The sequence below is a fragment of the Schistocerca nitens genome, chromosome 6 (genome assembly GCF_023898315.1).
Source record: "Schistocerca nitens isolate TAMUIC-IGC-003100 chromosome 6, iqSchNite1.1, whole genome shotgun sequence".
NCBI lineage: Eukaryota > Metazoa > Arthropoda > Insecta > Orthoptera > Acrididae > Schistocerca > Schistocerca nitens.
This window is the reverse complement of record NC_064619.1, coordinates 61,672,813-61,692,143: the sequence shown is the minus strand read 5'-3', so window position 1 is coordinate 61,692,143 and position 19,331 is coordinate 61,672,813. Positions and strand designations below refer to the sequence as shown.

The 19,331-nt window shown below is 39.6% G+C and overlaps 1 pseudogene; it reads left to right on the top strand.

The window, feature by feature from the left end:
* The first annotated feature begins 10,479 nt into the window (after nt 1-10,479).
* On the top strand, nt 10,480-10,596 carry LOC126191923 (5S ribosomal RNA; annotated as a pseudogene).
* Nucleotides 10,597-19,331: the final 8,735 nt, after the last annotated feature.

Sequence of the window (19,331 nt, the reverse complement as noted above, 5' to 3'; positions counted from 1 at the left end):
TACCGCTTTGACATTAGACCAAAATTTCTTAGGATTTTCTGCCAAGTCAGTACATAGAACTTTACTTTCGAATGCATTCAACACCTCTCGCATAGCCCTCATCACACTACATTTCGCTTCGTGTAATTTTTGATTGTCTGCAAGGCTTTGGCTATGTTTATGTTTGCTGTGAAGTTCCCTTTGCTCCCGTAGCAGTTTTCTAACTCGGTTGTTGTACCAGGGTGGCTCTTTTCCATCTCTTACGATCTTGCTTGGCACATACTCATCTAATGCATATTGTACGATGGTTTGTCCACTGATCTTCAGCACTATCTGTACTTGAGATAGACCTTTGGTCGAGGTTTCAAGTACTGTGAAATCTGCTTTTTTGTCACTTTTGCTAACCAGAAAAATCTTCCTACCTTTTTTAATATTTCTATTTACGGCTGAAATCATCGCTGCTGTAACCGTTCTATGATCGCTGATTCCCTGTTCTGCGTTTTAAGCCATGTAAACTTTATACACGCTGAAACTTTTGTAAGTCGTTGTCATTTGCTGTTATATACTTTCGTAACGCTGGCTCGTATCCTGAGGATGGAAATGGGGCTCATGTGTAGGATGACGAATGCGTTCCCCAAGTAATGTTGGCACAGTGTGTGGAGGGGGGGACGAAGCCCCCGTCGCCGCAGGCACGCCCGTCTCGAGTGCATTCCAGCCCGCGGGGGAGGAGGCGGGTTTCGGTTACCTCGGCGCTGACCCTGCCCAGTCGAGAGCTCGCTTTCACGCCTCGGCTGCTTCAATCAACCCGGCGAACGCCGCCGCAGCGCTGCCATCCGGCCAGGATACGTCGCGCCAGTCGATATCCAGTCTCCGCCGTTCCCCCCTTCGATTCTTTTCCCCTTCCGGCTCGGTGGCTGCCGATGGGAGTAACAGTCTGACAAACACAGATCGAGTGTTCGCAAGTGAAAGTTCTTTCGTAACGGAGCACCGAATGCCGAAACAAATGAACGCAATACTCCGTTCCCACAAACGTCTTACAGTCCATCTTCTGTTAACGAACACCTAAACTATACTCTCACGGATATGAATCATATGAACACTTTCGGAATACATTTGTGATACAGGCGCAGCCTTCCATTTCATTGACTGCATGAGCATAAGTGTCCCTATGGAGTTTCTTGGTACAGAGTCGTATACACGATGCAAAGACCTCTAAATGTGGAGCTGTTAAACTCTGAATAAAACAATATTTATATGTGATGAGTAAATGAAAACCTCAGCTGCCGATAGGTGTTGTTGATATACCTCGATGTGGACAGCTGAAAATGTGTGCCCCGACCGGAACTCGTACCCAGGATCTCCTGCTTACATCGCAGACTCTCTATCCATCTGAGCCACCGAGGACACAGATGAATAGCGCGACTGCAGGGACTTATCCCTTGCAAGCTTCCCGTGAGACTCACATTCCCTACTGTCCACAATTCTACATATGTATTGTACCTTATAGACATTTGCCGACCCACTCATTACTCGCGCTCGCTTTGGTGATCCCGTAGGAGCTTGGGCAACCTGTGCGCATTCGCACAGACGAAGGTCAATGGCTGGGTAGCCTTTAACTATATATACGAAGATAGTAACTTGTTCTCGAAAGAACAGTTACTGTTGATGACCGTGCAGCTTTTCCCTGGAATAAATGAGTGGGTGGGCAAATGTCTATAAGGTACAATACATATGTAGAATTGTGGACAGTTGGGAATGTCTCACGGGAAGCGTGCAAAGGATAAGTCCCTGCAGTCGCGCTATTCGTCTGTGTCCTCGGTGGCTCAGATGGATAGAGCGTCTGCCATGTAAGCAGGAGATCCCGGGTTCGAGTCCCGGTCGGGGCACACATTTTCAGCTGTTCACACCTGTCGGCAGCAGAGGTTTTCAGTTAGTCATCATTTATTGCAGGGAAACGCTGCACAGTCATCTACAGTAACTGTTCTTTCGAGAACAAGTCACTATCTTCGTAAATATTTATATGTTTCTTTCAGGAGTGCTAGTTCTGCAGGTTCGCGGGAGAACTTCTATAAAGTTTGGAAGGTAGGAGACGAGATACTGGCAGAAGTAAGGCTGCGGGGAAGGGGCCTGAGTCGTGCGAGGGTAGCTCAGATGGTTAGCAGTTCTAGGATGAATAGCAATCTGATAAGACGGTTCTTTCTAGACGTAATAATGCCGGCACGGTAGCTCGACGTGTTCGGTCAGAAATCTGGTTGGCCTCTGCAATAAAAAAAAAAAAAAAACTGAATCGAAAGATCAACAACCGAACTTTAACGGATGTCATGTGACGTCCGCAATGACCAAACACAACGATAAAAAAAAATGGAGGAGCACTTGCCCGCGAAAGGCAAGGTCCCGAGTTCCGAGTTCGAGTCTCGGTCCAGCGCACAGTTTTAATCTGCCAGAAAGTTAAATATTTATATGCATTGACTCTTCAGGTTGTTATTGTTGGAACATATTATGAATGGAGCACACACAGCCCTGATGTAACACCGTGAAACGCCAATGAAACTGAAAAGGCATACGTATTCAAATACTGAGATACGTAAATGGGCAGAATACGGGGCTGCTGTTGACAACGCCTATAGAGAGCCAGTCTCTGGCAATTTTAATACCTATTACTGTCGCTAAAATGGCAGGTTATCAAGATTTAAGTGAGTTTGAACGTGGTGTTAAAATTGTCGCATGAGCTTTGGGAAACAGCATCTCCGAGGTAGCGATGAAGAGGGGATTTTCCAGTACGACCATTTCACGAGAGTACCGTGAATATCATGAATCTCGTAAAGCACCAAATCTCTGACGTCGCTGGCGCCGGAAAAGATCCTACAAGAATGGCAGCAACGACGACTGAAGAGAATCGTTCAACGTGCTACGCAATAAACAAGGGTCAGCGTGCGAACCATTCAATGAAAAGTCGTCGATAAGGGTTTTCGGAGCCGAAGGCCCACTCGTGTTCCCTTGATGACTGCACGACACATATCTTTTCGTCTGGCATTTCCCATCAACACCGACATTGGATTGTCGATGACTGGAAACATGTTACCTGGTCGGACGAGTCTCGTTTCAAATTATATCTGCGTGTACGGCTATGGAGACCACTTCAAGAATACATGGAGCTTCACTGTTCAAGCTGATGGCGGTTCTGTAACGGTATAAGGCGTCTGCAGTGGGTGTAATGTATGATCCTGACACGTCTTGATACGACTCTTATAGGTGACACGTGTGATCACCTGCATCCATTCATGTCATTTGTCCATTCGGATGGACTTTGGGAATTCCAGCAGGACAAGGCGGCACACCACACGTCCGCAACTGCTACAGAGTGGCTCCAGGAACAATCTTCTGAGTTTAAACACTTCTGCTGGTCACCAAACTCCCCAAACACGAGCATTATTCAGGTTATCTAGTATGCTTTGCAACGTCCTGTTCGGAAGAGATCTCCACCCCTTATGACAGACTGATGGACAGCTCCGTATGATTCATGGTCTCAGTTCCCTCCAGCACTACTTCAGACATTAGCCGAGTCCATGCCATGTTATGTGGCGGCCCTTCTGCGTGTTCGCGGGGGCCTACGCGATGTTAGGCAGGTGTACCATCTTCATTGCCTCTTCAGTGTGTTCTACAATATTTGCTATTTCTTACACGAACCGTTTTTCGGCTGTTTCGCCATAATCAGGAAAAAATGAAAGTCTGTGGTTCAGTGAAATTTTATTCGACCAAAGATTTTAAACCAGTCGATCTACCGAGTGTCTCCACTCACAGTGATGATAATTGTTGATGTTAGAATTAGGAATAAAAAAGGGGTATCATTTCCACGTAAGTATGATGTAAGATTATTTAAATGTGATAAAATATAAGACACATTAACAGATGAACTACAGACGAGTCACAACAGTTATAAATAGAAGAAAATAATGTAACAATTCACTTTGGTGACTTATTGGAAAGATGTGGCTGGACAAAATAATCTTGTCTTTAATAGATCCTAATTCAGAGACATATAACATCTAATAGTGGTATTAAGCAGGTGAGACAATTAGCAGTGATTTAACGAAGTAAACATGTATTATCACAATGAAAAATTTTATAGTATTATAAATAATGGAAATATGGCATTTGAGTAAGAGCGGTAATTAGCAACATGGCCTGGATGCTATTATGAGTAGTACCTGCAATCAGAAGTTGTGAGTAAGGGAACTGTATGTCGTCATTCAGTACCAAGCTTGATTGATGGGCATGTGTTTATTAATTTCCAATACTTCAAAATAATTCATGTTCCTTGCTTTATGGATGTGACGTAATTATTCATATTTCCCCTCGTACTATAATCATCTTTAAGCAGGTGGTCTGCAAAAGTAGAATCCCCTTTTCCAAGATTCTGAACTCTCTGGTGTACTTGCGAGCGGGTATATATTGCCTTGCCAGACAGACACATATAGAAAGTGCCTCAGTTACAAGAAATTCTATGTACTCCACTCTAGTTTAAAACTTTGATTCCACAAAATATCACTGCACCACCTAATTGTCTTTGTACCTGACGATGGTGTAACAGCTGAAAAGCGGTCTTTTGTAAGAAATAATAAATATTGTAGAAAATTACACAATTGTTGAGTTAGTTTCATTCATAACAATATTTATATACGTGTACGCAAAAACAGCTACTCTATTATGGTCAGCTGTGTGTGGAAAAGTGGACTGACGGCCAAAGACGTTACACACAGGAGCTGTCTTAATGAGTCACGCAATACCAGTACTGAAGTGGATTTCATTACAGTATCATATATTGTTTTCCCTACTTTCGTATTACATACACAGCTGTTTCCTTGACATTCATGAGGCTAAACACCTTCCAAAAGCCACCGAACGCTGTTAATAAAATTAAAAGGAAATGGGAAGCATTTCATTCATAGAATATGTCAATAAAGCCAATACGGCGTTTTTTCTAGTGTCCCTAAGAGAACACTATGGTTTTTGGTCGGTACTTCAGTCTAGTGACTGATTTTAGAATCAGATTAACAAATGTGCATTAGAGACCGCCATAAGCAATTTCACCCTTTTTCTACAGTTTTTGTTGTTATTAGAGATGAGCCTGTGTTTTGTGGAGAATTTGTAACAATTTCGCATTATTCGCATTTAAGTGCTTTATAATATATTAAAGCTATTTGAAATAAATCTATAATTCTCCTGGTACAGAAATTTGTAGTGAATAAATCGTTATACACTTGTAGAACAATTTACATAAATAATTTAAGTCATACCTCCTGGCTGGTGCACTACTTCGTACCCAGAAACAAAAGAACGGCTTTACGACGGGACATGTGACACTTGCAAATGAACTGACTTTCTTTAATGTCAAGAGTTTCACCTTTCCTCAAAATGGAAATATGTGTTCATTTCGGATGACTTCTGTTCCAAAATGTATTAAACTTGTATCCGGTTTTTGATGACATATCCACAACACTCTGAAATGTCCGTGGAACATTTGCTGCTAGGTACTTGCTCTTGTTGTTTCTTGATACGTGATTTCATAGCTGGAAAAAGCTTAATTTAGTTTTATCTGTATTTTGCAGCTGTGAACGTGGCTGTATTCTGTACTCAGGAATTTCGAATCAAAACGTCTTCAGTCGTAAGTTTTTTTTTCATGTTAACATGATGCATTCCGTACTCTGTGGGTCCATCATCAGGTTGAAATCGTCTAATAAGTGTTTTGCATTTGCAGTTGAATGAGATGAAATGTATTTCCCCTTTATGAAAAAATTAGATAATAGGTTTTGAATTTCGTGACTCGATTGCTGAAATATGTGAGAAACACCGGAGAAAACAATGAAAAACTTACCAAAAACACAAGGAAGAACATTTTTAACCTCCTGAGTTCAGCATACATTGGTTAGTCATAGTGTGATAGAACATCACGTCACTCAGAGCGTACTTTTAGTTACAGCTGGTTAAAAACCCTTCACAGACGTAATTCAACCTGTTGTGATCAAAGATGAGGTTTATCACATAGTGTCAGAAATAAGAGTGCTATGAAGTTGACGTATACAGGGAATAAATTTAAAACGAGTCTTTAAAATTAATAAAATAACTATGGCCAGTGAAATCTGCATGTTAATTTAACGTAGATTCAGGCTTTTTGATTTTTTGAGGTATATTTCCTATTTTTATGTCAAATATACGTTATTACCATTGGCTTCATTGTAGAGTATTACTGAACTGTTATCTGTTTTGTTGACCACAAGTTTGGTATACAGTATACAAAGTGTAGTGACTGATTTTTCGAAGAGGTTAATAAGAAAGCATTTAAGTGTTCTTGGATATAGATTTGGAAATTTCTGCCTCTTTTCCCTGCTTGGTAGGAAGGACAATTGTGGCCTGATACTTTATGCACTCCACAGTTGTTCAACATCTGGTTGGCTGTTATTGTGTTGTGGATTAGAAAGTATCCTAATTTATTGTTACTGAGGAATGCAATTGTTACATTGTTCTATTTTGGAAAGGTTAGCAATTTTCTGTGATACAAAACATGGGTTTTGCACATTAACAGTGAACGTCATCATTTAAAAATGGAATAAGAAAATATATTAAACTTGTATCACTGGTCTGACTGTTGATGAAAGTATCCCGAACTACAGCACTCTCCCAGCTCTTTAAAATTAGTGCTAAGTTCTTAACAATAGTAAGCTGTTACAAGTTAGATTCGCACAATGTTAAGAACTTACGACACACCTGATGGACCGTTTTAAGTAAATAACACATATTTACATAACAAATCAACGATCAATGGTTAGTCAGCTCTATTTACTCTCGTTTGCAGGTAAACTGGACGAATGCTTAGTGAAGGGCTTTCGGCAGTTTTTTGTATCGACTATTTAGCTAGCCATATATTAGCATTTGAAGAAGGCTGTTTAGAGAAGTTTTTACAGATTTTTTGTATAAAACATTAAACAATAGATAGAAAGGAACGGCTTAGAATTATGCATCATTTTTTCAATAAGAAATTAATATTAAACCACACTGCAGTTTCCGTAAAGACTTATGCTTCATAAGAAAATATTAGTATTTATAATGTGTGAAGGAATAAAGCAAGCATACAAACGCAACTAACTGCTGCACATAACTTGTTGAGAAGCAGAATTATATCACAATTAGATGGTGATGTGAAATTAATAAAATGTTTAAAATTTCCTTGGTATTTTTGGTTTTCTCCTTCTCAGGGTGGGCCAAATTAATGTATTTAGATAGTAGGTTCCTCCTGCTTGAATTGCACAATCGTCTTGAATTGTTTTCATCTTCTGAAGGAGCAGAGAGAATTATAAGATAAATACTTTTGAAGAGTTCTGTATATCGCCCTTTAAGTCTTGTTTGAAGCATCCAGTCCCATTATTCTCTCGTGCCTGCCTCCCCGCCATTATCAAAAGTCCTCGTACAACCATTGATGTGGTCCTATAGCGTATGGATATTGGAAGGAAATTCGTGAATATTCCTCTGTATGAATATCCACTTGATTTATATTTGTAAATTTGTGTTTCTCTATGAATTTTAAAATTTCTCTGATAAGATACTAACGAACGAACCCAAGGGAATTAATATGTGAATCCTCCACAACTAGAGGAATCATGAGAGGGAGGGAGAGAGGTGGGGGGGGGGGAGGGATCAGGAGAATAAGAAAAATATTAAAAGGGAACTATAATTACGTTGATTTTATATTTATTGTAGTGAAACTGACAATAGTGGTACAATAGGAAATGAAAGATGTATTTTTTTAGTAGATCTGGGAAACATGAGAAAGTGTGTTGTAAGTACGACCCGGATATTAATTTCCTGAAAAAACAGTGAAATAGCAAACATTTCTGACCTAATACTTATTTAAATATGAACTTACAAATAAAATGTCGCTTAATGTAAGTTTATTTAAAAACATTCTTGTACAGTTTTTGGTATACCATGTAATACGAAATTCACTTCTAAACAAATTCTAAATATAGTGCTACCATTTAACAGTGTTTCAAACAAAGTAGCACTTGTTTCTGAAATGTCTGCATGTGTCTTAAAAGGAAACATGAAGTAGAGTGAAAACACAAAAACATGTTTTTCTACTGCACACCACTTGCACAAAGTATCCCAAATATCCCAAATCAGTTAACACGTCCTGTCATTTTAAGTTTCTGCAGAATTTCACTGGATCGCAAGGTGCATTTTCAGTTTTTTCGCTGATGATAGATTTGCACCATGAAAAGCTCCTTTCCACATCTCACGACATGAGAAGAGCGTATTTGAAGGCAGCGAAGTCGCTGGATGTCAACTGTGGTTGATTCTCTTCAAATGTTGTGTCATTATCAGAAAGACTGTCAGTAATTTCGTACATTGTACAAAATCCAGGATTCCGCTTTATAAAACTTTGCAATACGTTGTTTATTTTGTCAGCCACATGATCACGAGCTCGATCCAACTCGTTCTACATATGTTACACCATTTACACGAAGTCACACTGTTGAGTACAAATACCTTCCAATGATATGATTACTTTTCATCCTAATGGAAAGTTGTCGTTGGTGTATGATAGTTTCAATATAAAGTATCTGTTAAGACCTTTCTCACAATTATGAAGTACTTGATTCATCGCTAGCATGCTCACATAAGACTGTCTTTATTTTGGTGTAGAAGGGACAGTAATAGTCATCAGTACTAAGTCAAGAACTCTGTAATGCAAGAGGTGGATGAGGGGAGGGGGGGAGGGGGTGTAAAATGGGTAGTGCAGCTGCTTGTTTCCTGAATTTTGAACCAGTAGCGGAGCTTTCATATTGATTTTCTTGCCACAAGAAGTTAATTAGACCAAATCAGGATAATCTGATAGCACCTCTTCAGGAACTCTGTGTAACGCAAGTGCAAGGCAAGTGATGTACACCAAACTGGTGTACATAAAGGGAAGATCCATTGGCCGCTTTAGCCATGTATGAAGCACCATCACTTATTAGCAGCAAAACGTTGTCTGGGTTCACACCATCCGGTCACATTAGTTGCATAGAATTTTCAAAGATAATTACATTTGCCGAGTTTTTTACCCTCGCGGGAGCTTCAGATGATCGGAGGAACATTTCTCCACATTCGCAACAAAACGCTCACGCACATCGTTGGTTTCATCTATGGGCAGCTAGACCAATTCGTCATCAACACTGGTGGCACACGGATAAGTAGTTCTTCCTCAGTGTAGATTCATCTGTAACTGGATGTGTTGTGTGCTTCTCCAAGAAACGTTTGAAGTGTGTATTGTTCAGCTTCTCCATTGGGATATTGCAAGAAACCGTCATCTCACACAAGTCTTTGAGGAATATTTACACGATTGAAGATGGACCTAACTGCTCAAATAAAAGCGATTGTCTGCTGCTGTTTTCAGCAGTTCTCTTCATACGGCTGCTGTGTTTCGTGCTATTACAGTGTACTACATATTAAAGTGCTTCTCAGCATTAACGTCACATACTTCACAACATAATATACTTCCGTAATTTCTGAAGAACTTTCCAAAATCGCGAAATAGATATCGCAACTTCATGCTGTTGAAACACTTTTCTTTCAATATGCTGATCCAGACTGACTTTGTATTCAGACTGAGTTGTGTGACCGTGTTTGTGATATTTATTACGTCGGAGGCCACCTTTGTTGGCTTCGACTGCGTTTCGTCGACATCGCGCTAAAATGTCTTACTTCAACGAACGGACTACTGTGCTACGATAGGTGTTTACTATAGTCCTGATAATTAAAGCTATGTAGTGACTGTTGTGTTTATTTGTTACAGTATCGTGAAAAATTGTCATGTGAGCAACATTTCCATATTATTAGTCTTTTGTCCTTAATGGTTCGGGAAATATGTGCATTTTTGGGAAAAATTGAACGAAAAATGACTTTTATTGCAAAAATTGGCAAAAATACGACATGTTACTGAAAAAGGTGTAAATATGACTTTATATGCATAATTACAATAAATTTTTCTACAGTAAAAACCTAGATAAGTTCATAAATTTTCGTAGCGTCAGCCGAAAGCTCAGGAAACAAATTTGGCATGTCATGAAAATTCGGGCCCTAATTATAAGCAGAGGAAGTGAACTGATCTAAAAATATAATTGCTACAGGACGCCATATAAAATGCTTGAATTACAATTAGTTTCTGCTTCAGGGTAGACTCGGTAGTATCAATCATTGTCCAGATCTTAGGAGGGCGTGATGTCACGTTTTACATTGGTGTTTAGAGAAATAAATGCACAGATGAGTTACCAAGATCACATGGAAGCTTACTTTCTAGGAACTTCAGGGTATGAGCCTACGTTCTATAAATACGAATTGCCGTCAAGATCCAAAATGAGATCATAAGGTAATATTTTTCAGTGTTTCAGAGTAGCGGATGTCATTGCTCGAATAAGGTTTACGCACGAAAGGTAACTTCAATAACAATAACTGACATGAATGTGCAACGGCCTTGCCGCAGTGAATACGCCGGTTGCCATCAGATCACCGAAGTTAAGCGCTGTCGGGCGTGGCCGGTACTTGGATGGGTGACATCCGGGCTTCCATGTGCTGTTGCAATTTTTCGGGGTGCACTCTGCCTCGTGATGCCAACTGAGGAGCTATTCGGCCGAATAGTAGCGGCTCCGGTCACCGTAAACCATCATAAAGACCGGGAGAGCGGTGTGCTGACCACACGCCCCTCCTATCCCCATCCCCATCTTAGGATGACACGGCGGTCGGCTGGTCCCGATGGGCCGCTTGTGGCCTGAAGACGGAGTGCTGCTATTCATGAATGTACTCAACAAAATAGTTCGAGTATACATCGTCGGCCAAAGTCAATTACAAATCCTTTACCAATGTGGCACCAACGAATTTGGCGATTGCTATGTGATTCTGCATTGGTTACTATTGTCGATCTTCAACGAGAGTTCAATACCGTCCTGCCCTCTTTATCCGAGAGAATTCTTCAGTCTATCGTAAGCGTCCGCAACATAAATTATCAACACTTCTTCAGCTTCTTCTTTCGTCTTTCCAGTTTATTCTGCGGGGTCTATATTGTTATGTGGGTTGGGTCAATGTTAGGGATACAGTAGTTGGTGGCCGCGTGTCCTCCCAGACGCCAATAATTTTCAAGAATTGCCAGTAGAAAATTATGGAGTCCTCTCATGACGCATTTCGTAAAACCTGACAGACGTTCAGGTTACAATCAATTACAAAATTTTACGTGATGTGGACTAGCGTCGATGTTTCTGTCTATGTAGCAGACAGACAGGATCTGTTAGGCAGGCACTGGTGTGAAAGGCTGCGTGAACCCCGACGCTGGCGAACATTGCTCGCAAAGAGGTGGGGGCGTGTGGAGCTGTCTGCCTGACAAAGAAACCATTGATACCGGCGTAAAATGACTGTCACGAAAGAATTCCGTTGCCAAAGGGGCAGCAGATGGCTTGAAGGGTTTCTACGAGTAGTTTTCTCCAGAGTGAGTGACCGTTGCTGCCTTACAGATGGTGTAAGGTAGTCGCCATGGCGCGTACATAGAGCCCACGAATTATTTCACGGCTGTCGGATAAGTAAAATTCGTATTATTAAAGTTACAGGGTGGTCAATGGAACCACGTGTCAGAGAGAAAAGTAACGAGCAATCATAACTATGTATCCGTTCTGCATATAAAAGGATATTTTAGATACTGCCGATGAAAGCTATGAATGTAACTGTTACGTTTAAAAATTAATAATACCTCACCGCTATAAGCGATCTTAAAGAAAAAAGTGTCCGCACGTAGCACTTGAAGTGCACTGTCGGAAAACTCCTTCACAACTTCTGTTAAAACAACGTAATTTTAGTTACTAGCAGGATGTTGATTCCGACGATTGAAAAAGAGAATTGAATCGTAGAACAATGCATGTTACGGCGTCTTAGAAAATGAACTGTAAGATTTACCTTTAGGCGTGTCATTCTGTGTTCAATATAGATAATAGCAAATAGCTCACTCATTAAGATGTAAATAATTAAAAAACCAAGGCCCCAACAACACACTGATGTCACCATGGAAAAGCTGGTGAAATTTTAGCCCCAATTCACACATAATACTTAAGGTAGCGACAAGTGTAATGTACTTTTTATTTGTTATGGGATACATGTGGTTTATTCTGTTTTTTTTTTTTTTGTGTGTAAATAGACTGCGAAACTATCATTTGTTAAAACATCAGATGACTCAGCGTGCAATTGCTGGTCATATATTTGTATGTGTACTTTTCTTAATAATATGTCCTTTATGCGTAATTTTCTAGGTTTTGCAACGACAAATCATATCTGTATAAAGGCACTAGTAATGCTGACCTGTGTGCCATTTCGTTTTGACAGGGTGTATGCACTGAAGAGCAACATGTCATCCGCGACGAAAGTATTTTAATATTTTCCGGCTGCAAGTCTAGGGACTCGTAGTATTTTCTCAGGAGTTAGAAAACTTAGTGAAGTTTTCGACAGTTACGCTGGTTAACTCTGAAGAGTAGAGCGGTTTAAAATTTTCGCAAGATTTTAATTCTAGCCATCAGCGCTGCGTTAGGAAACTAAATTTCTAAATGGGTTCGTGAACTCTCAAAGCTAATCCTCAAATCTATAACCGACTTTTTTTTCAGTGTTAGTTTCTAACGGCAACCATATATGGCGACTATAGCTGCAGTCTGATGTTGCTATCTGACGGTTTCAAACAATAGTTTCGTTATTGAACTGTACCCAGTTTGTGTTGTAGTCATTTGTTCGTTTCACCACTGATAATCCCGTCTGCAAATTAAATCACTTTATAGGAAGTTAACAGAACACTAACGGCATACTGTGGCAGGTGTGTGGTCATGTCCTAGAACACAAATGAATCCATAGAACTTAAGAAACTGGTCACGAACTTAGTTAACCCCTTAATCATACAGAAACATTTTGTGGAAGATGGTTAGTACGTCGCATACTTAGAAAGTTACACTTTTCTCTCAACCTTAGTGATTAACTTTTAATTTATATACTGCTTAATTATTTCGAAGCTTTACATATGTACTCTAACAGCTGTACTATTATTCAGAATGCCGATACGTTAAAGCGAAAAGCAACATAAATCTGCACAAACTCCCAGCTGTGATGAGTGAACTTCTAGTTACACGCAGAGTTACTGCATGCCACCCTAAGGCCGCAGAGTCTGCATACGGGATGAAGCAAACTATCTGCAACATGAACTTCTGGTACAGCCACCTTCCTCGCTTCTGTATGGTAGTCCATAGCTAGACACATCGCTGCATAGTTTTCTCATCCTCAGCTTAGCTCAATGTCGGTCAACTATTTGCAGTGTAACACACTAGAGTTTTAATAAAGAATATTTGATTTATTATTATTGTCTTAATTAATGTCCACCATCAAATATATATGCATTAAATTATAACTTTCTAATTTGTCATTTGCTGGAATGGGATCAACCCTATCTGCGAATAACACTTGAGTGGTGAATAAAATCCATCTTAAAAAAAAATAAAAAATTAAAAAAATAAACTATTTTCCTTATACAGTCTTATCTTCTCAATCGCAGTTATGGTTGTCGTAATTTTCGTCATGAAGGGGATGATTTTATTTCATATCATGCACTGTAGTAGACACAAGAATATTACTTTTTCGCAAGTGTGCGAAAGGGTAGCAATCAACGAGTTTGGACATCAAATGTCGGAATTTGGACGTAGTTGGGAAGCTAGAAAACTGAAAAGTTAAATTTTAAGGCTGAGTCTAGATATATGGGGTGGTCAGTGAAATGAAATGGAGAGAAGACAAGTATTTCTGATCAGACGAATATAGGGTGATATCAGCAGCAGCAGAAAATGTTATAACAGGATTAGCATTCGCTGTGAGTAGGTAGGCTGGGCAGAGAGTGAGTTTCTGTAAACAGCTGTAAGTAGGCTGTTTAGATTTTCTTATTGGTAACGCCACATAGCGCTCTGTATGAGAATCACTGGCTGTGCTGTGTGCAGTCTGTGGCTAGTTTTCATTGTTGTCTGCCATTGTAGTGTTGGGCAGCTGCATGTAAACAGCGGGTAGCGTTGCGCAGTTGGAGGTGAGCCGCCAGCAGTGGTGGATGTGGGGAGAGAAATGGCGGAATTTTGAAATTTGTAGGACTGGATGTCATGAACTGCTATATATATATATATATATATATATATATATATATATATATATTATGACTTTTGATGACTATTAAGGTAAATAAATTGTTTGTTCTCTATTAAAATTTTTCATTTGCTAACAATGCCTATCAGTAGTTAGTGCCTTCCGTAGTTTGAATCTTTTATTTATCTAGCTGTAGTGGCGCTCGCTGTGTTGCAGTAGTTCGAGTAACAAAGTTTTTGGTGAGGTAGGTGATTTGTGAAACATATAGGTTAATGTTAGTCAGGGCCATTCTTTTGTAGGGATTTTTGGAAGTCAGATTGCGTTGCGCAAAAAAATATTGTGTGTTTCAGTAATTTTTCTAAGGGGACGTTTCATATGGCAACCCTGCCAGCATACCTCACTGGAATCTTCTGATATTTTCTTGTAGTTTGTGTAATTAGTGTAGCTTTTGTATATTGCTAGCCCGTAATTGTAGAGAGAATTTCCTTTATAGTTGTAGTTTTTCATTCTTGTACAGTAAAACAGTTGTGGCATGCATGTATGTATATTGTGACAATAATGGCGTGTGAAAAACGTAATACTAGGCTCCAAAGTAAACTGAGAAATGACAGTGAAGACGAAAGTAGTGTGTTAGCGCCAACGTGTAATGAACTAATGTTCAAAGTAGTAATTTGGTAATTGTGCATAGGGAAATGGAGTGTGCGGCAAACAATGGTGTAGACAGTGAAACAATTAGTGAACAGGGAATCATTATCGATCGATCGGTCGGCAACAGGCCGCCTCAGGAATCGGGAATGACAGGACACAATTTTGCAAATACTGCAGATTCAGGATTTGGGTCCTCACCGTTTTCTCAAATAAGTCAAGACACACATTTTCTGCTTGTCAAAATGTGAATTTTGCCGGTGCAACTTCACTGCTGAAAAGCACTGAGGAACATGTTTCAGACACCAGTGCACTGTTATTACAGTTAATGCAACAAATGGGACAAAGGCTACAAAAGTTAGACACAACAGAACAAAATCTTCAAATGTTTGACACAACGCTTGAACAAAATCAGAAACAAATGGGACTAAATCTTCAAAAATTAGACACAATGGAACAAAATCTTCAAAAGTTAGACCCAGTGGAACAACACCAGAGACAAACACAGCAACATTTAGACGCAGTGGAACAAAATCATCAAAAGTTAGACACCACACTTGAACAAACACGTGAAGATTTAACTACTGAGTTACATAACATTGAATCGATATGTCAAAAAGTCTGTAATGACGTAAAAGCACAAATTTGTGAGCATTTTCAACCTATTTTTTCGCGGCATGAAAATACATTACAGAATCACGAAGCAGCCATAAAAGAACAGCAAACCATTGTTCATGAAAATCATGAGACCTTGTGGGCTAAAATTGACTCAGTTGCATCTACCGATTCGGTTAAGCTACTTGCAAAATCTCAGGAAAACTTAAAGGACACAGTAGATACGATTTCAACACAAATGGACACTCTGAAACTTGGTTCAGAAAAACACACTGAGGAAATAAGTACAATATGGGAGAAAGTAGCCGAACTTTCGGATCAGTTCACTAACTTATCTGCAAACGTAGATGATGATCTGAATGACACAAGACCTGTAGCCATCACTGACACAGAAGAGTATGAACAAATTAAGAAATTCAAACAAAGTGAGAATCAAATTAATACGCAATACAAAAGAGAAATCCAGGAAGTACAAGATCAGTTGGCACAAGTAATACAAAAATTACATACTTCAGAGGACACCCGCGCTCCAACACGGGAAGAGAAACTTAGAAATACGGAAAATCCACAAAATAATAACACAGGGCATTTCGGAAATTATGAAAGAAATTGGCAAGGTGCACCGAGTTTTGAGATGGAACCGCCGACACGACGTAACAATGACCGATATGCTACTAGCCGACACGATGACTTTGACTATAAGCTGTTCATTACGACATGTAAATTCAAAACATTTAAGAATTCTAGCAACGACATTCATCCACAAGCGTGGTTCCATCAATTCTCTCATTGTTTTCCTCCCAACTGATCATTAGAGCACAGATTAGAATTTATGTGTGGTTACTTACAGAATGGACCAGCTGTAAGAATGCCATCCGTCATTCACGATTGCCACAGTGAACGAGAATTTTATCATGCCTTCCTCTCAGCATATTTGTCTCAAGCTGCACAAGACCGAGTAAAACATAGCATCATAATGATGAAACATTTTGAACAATCTGAATTTTCCAGTCTTGTGAAATATTTTGAAGACATGTTGCATAAGAATCAGTACCTGTCAAACCCATACAGCCCCTCAGAACTCATCCGCATTTGCTTAATCAAATTACCTGAACATTTGCGACATATTATTTTGGCAGGACGTTGCAAAGACGACATTGAAGCTTTTCAGGGACTCTTACAAGAATTAGAAAGTGACACTGACAGTCGCAGAACGCGAAAACAGGAACACAACAATTACAGGTCACATCCGTCGCAATTCCGCGATGAAAGAAATAATAACTGGACACGACAAGGCTATTCTCACAACACAAATCGTGACGAAAACAGACACCACCCGTATGACAACCGTTGGCAGAGTAGTAATAATTACAGGGAAAGATCACCTCTCCGTGGTAGTGACTATCATAGACACAATCAGAGAAACAAACAATATGGGAACCAAAATAATTATTATCAAGGGAGACAGAATAACTTTAGACGCAACGGTCCAGCGCGTAGTTACGATTCTGGGAGAAATTCTCCACCATGTGACCTACAAGAAAGAAACTATGGAATCTACCGACATGACGACAGACGATATGATCGTAACGACAGACCTGAATTGCATAAGAAGTGGCGGGATTCAAACAGGGCGGGGCCATCTCGACAAGGTGAATTTATAGAAGTTAGGTCTCCAAATCCCAATAACGACGCGCGCCGTCAAAGACACAATAGTCAATGACTCATACCGCTGGCAGCCACAAAACGTACTTATGAAACTGACGACGCAGCTTCCGTAGCTAGCAATTACGTAAAAATGGAAGACATTAGGGACATCTTACTCCAGGAACACGACGTAAAACATAACAACATTGCTAACCTGTGATTCACAGTACAGTAAATGACGTAAAACTTACGGCAGTATCTGACTCTGGCAGTCCCATTTCAGTAATTAGTGAAACAGTCTTTAGCAAATGCAACAAATCGAACGATTGCCCCACACTTCCGTTACGCAAGATTAAATTACAAGGTGCAATCTTTGGAAAAAGTGTAGATGTACGCCAACAAACCAACTTAGAATTCCTTTGTCAAAGCCACAGCTTCTCTATGAACTTTCTTATTGTTCCATTATTGTCGCCGGAAATTATATTGGGAGTAGACTTTTTGAATGAATACAAAGCAATCTTAAACTTTCACGATGTTGAAGTAAGTTTAGAGAAAGAAGGTAAGTCAATAGCTTTGAAATTTGAAGACTGGATCTCAAACCATGACGAAGAAATTAATCGGCTTTACCTCCTGTTAGACAACAGTATGGAATTTTCGACGGAACTTGACACTAACAATCACTCTGCAAGTACTGACAGGGATGATATCGATGGCGCATTTGATACTAATGAGTTAATTCAGAATAAAATTCAAACAATTGAGAATTGTAATGACACTGATAGGCAAGACCTTTTTGAGATTTTACAAGCACATTCCACAGTTTTTACTCACAAAACGGGAACAATCAAGGGATTTCAAAACCAATTTCGTGTTCGCGAGCATACTAAATTTTGTGCTACAGCATACGTATTCCGGCACATTATAGGGACCGTGTTAGAACAGAAATACAATCTATGCTTGACGAGGGCATTATTGAGCCTGCAGTAAGCTCATACAACAATCCATTACATGTTGTTGAGAAGAAAAATGGATCGATCAGGCTTGTCTTAGATTCGAGACAAATCAATACTATCATCATTCCTGAAACAGACAGGCCGCAAACGTTGGAAGAACTTCTTCAAAATTTTAATGGTGTAAAAGTGTTGTCTCCTATTGATCCCAGATCCAGCTTTTATCAGATGGAACTTCATCCAGAATGTAGAAAATACACAGCTTTCCTTTGTCTCGGCATTTGTTATCAGTTTCGGAAACTTCCTTTTGGTTTGAACATTTCTTCGGTAGCATTCATTCGCGGGCTAAATTCCATATTACCTGAGTTCTTAAAACGTCACATCACCTTATATATGGACGATATTCTGATAGCAGAAGCCTCATGCGAACAACACAATCGCATCCTCAACAGCGTGTTATATATTTTTGCAGGATCAGGAATTACAGTTAACTTGGAAAAGTCTGAATTTGGTAGGACAAAGGTGAAGTTTTTGGGACATATTATTTCTTCTGAAGGCATTCAGCCGGATCCTGAAACGTTAGAAGCAATCAGAGCCATTCCAGTTCCATCCACAAAAAAACAAGTCCACAATTTTCTAGGTCTCGTAAATTTTTACCGTTGTTTTCTGAATATGCAAATTCTAGTTACACCAAAACTTTGTTCTCTCACTGAAAAAAATACTATTTGGAACTGGAACGAGCAAGCACAGTTGGAATTGAATTCTTTGAAAGAAGCGTTACTTAACGCGCCAATACTAGCTCATCAAGATCTGTCACAAGTTTTCTGCCTTAGCACGGATTCTTATAAAGTCGCTCTTGGTGCCCATTTATTTCAAGAAGCCATAGAAAATGACACTACTGTTCAGAAAACCATTGCTTTTGCTAGCCGAGTGCTAAGAAAATCTGAAAAAAATAATTCCGTTACTGAATTAGAAGCTTCAGCTATCGTTTGGCCATTTAACTAATTCCGTTTCTTTCTTTCTGGTAAGCGCGTAAAAGTATACAGTGATCATCGTGCATTACAATTTCTTATGTCTTCAAAATTAAATAATTACAGGTTAAGACGTTGGGCATTGTTTCTGCAAGAATTCCACTTCACAATAGTCTACATTCCCGGCAAGGAGAACGTTGTTGCAGACGCACTGTCACGCGCACCGGCTGGGCTTGAGAAAAGTAACACAGAAGGCAACCTCGAGAAAAATTTCAGTATTCTTTACATTCAGAAAGTCGCCTTTGAAAATTTCATCTCCACATCTTTAAAGGACATTGTTCATGAACAA